Genomic DNA, 1,403 nt, shown 5'->3' with positions numbered 1-1,403 from the left:
CATTAGCGGCGGCCGGTTTTAAATTAATAAAGTCACACGCGGTTTCCTCGTCTCCGGCATACTCATCAGGAGAAATTTATGCGCGTAACAATGGATGGAACTATTACTAACTAGTAGTAAGATATTGCTGCAGCTGGGAGGGCCGTCGTACGACGTGCTTCTGGGTCGGAGGGACGCGCGGGGGGCGAGCCAGGGGGCGGCGAACAACATCATCCCGGCGCCGACCTTCGACCTCGATCGCCTCATCTCCAACTTCGCCTCGCACGGCCTCACTGTGCAGGACCTGGTCGTGCTCTCCGGCGGCCACACTCTGGGCTTCTCCCGCTGCACCAACTTCCGTGACCGCCTATACAACGAGACAGCCACATTGGACGGCTCCCTCGCTGCGCAGCTCAGGGGCCCCTGCCCGCTCGCCGGCGGCGATGACAACCTCGCGCCGCTTGACCCGACGCCAGCGCGGTTGGACGGCGGGTACTACGGCTCGTTGCTGCGCAGCAGGGGGCTGCTGCACTCGGACCAGCAGGTGTTCGCTGGCGGCCTCGGCCCCACGGACGCGCTCGTTAGGTTCTATGGCGCCAACCCGGAGGCGTTCAGGAGGGACTTCGCGGAGGCCATGGTGAGGATGGGCGGCCTCAGCCCGCTCACCGGGAGCAACGGCGAGATCCGCGCCAACTGCAGGAAGGTGAACTACTAGTATGCGCGCACAACTGAGACGGAACATAGTCAAACAGTGTTCTTGGTTTTTTTAGTTGCCTTTTGTGGCTTGTATTTAGTATTGTGGATTCTTGGGCTCTAGCATTTATTCGACTCCGTTTGTGGGGTTTTGTAGGTGGAAACAATGTTCCGGGTCGTATATACATTATTGTACTGTTCTTTCAATCAATGAACTACTCGCATCTTAACTAAATATAAGACATTTTTCCAGTTCAATACAGAGGTTGTAGTATTCTTTTGTCTTACGGTGCCTCAGAGCCTTACACACAGGTTATAAGTAACTAAACAAGGTTGCATGCAAATCCTGTTTAAGGGCATCTCTAAAGCATCCAGACCGAGCTTCTGGACACAGGTTGCGAACCAAAGTTGTTCCGCATCGCCCATGGATCAATTTGGACGCCCGTTTTCTCATAGACCGAAAGCAAATTCAGGGGTTGCGATAGTCCGGACCACCATCATGTAGGGCTTTGACACTGTGCCCACTCAAAACCCGCCCGGATCCCCGTCTTCATCATTTCTCTTTCTCTATATTCGCTTTCTCCCTCGTCGACGCCACCTCTCTACCAACCCGGCCGCCCGCCAAGCCCTTCTCGAACTACTCCAACCTCCACCGCTACACCCGGTCGCCACACCGCTTGTCCTCCACCGCCGGTCCACACCTCTCGTCCCTCATCGTGCAGGTACCGTTC

General features: G+C 55.9%; 1 pseudogene; it reads left to right on the top strand.

The window, feature by feature from the left end:
• The window catches only part of LOC119293648, a 3,900-nt pseudogene extending 3,095 nt beyond the window's left edge, over nt 1-805 (top strand).
• Nucleotides 806-1,403: the final 598 nt, after the last annotated feature.

This window comes from Triticum dicoccoides, chromosome 4B, assembly GCF_002162155.2.
Source record: "Triticum dicoccoides isolate Atlit2015 ecotype Zavitan chromosome 4B, WEW_v2.0, whole genome shotgun sequence".
Classification (NCBI taxonomy): Eukaryota; Viridiplantae; Streptophyta; class Magnoliopsida; order Poales; family Poaceae; genus Triticum; species Triticum dicoccoides.
The sequence above is the reverse complement of the archived record's forward strand: the minus strand, read 5'-3'. Positions and strand labels throughout refer to the sequence as shown.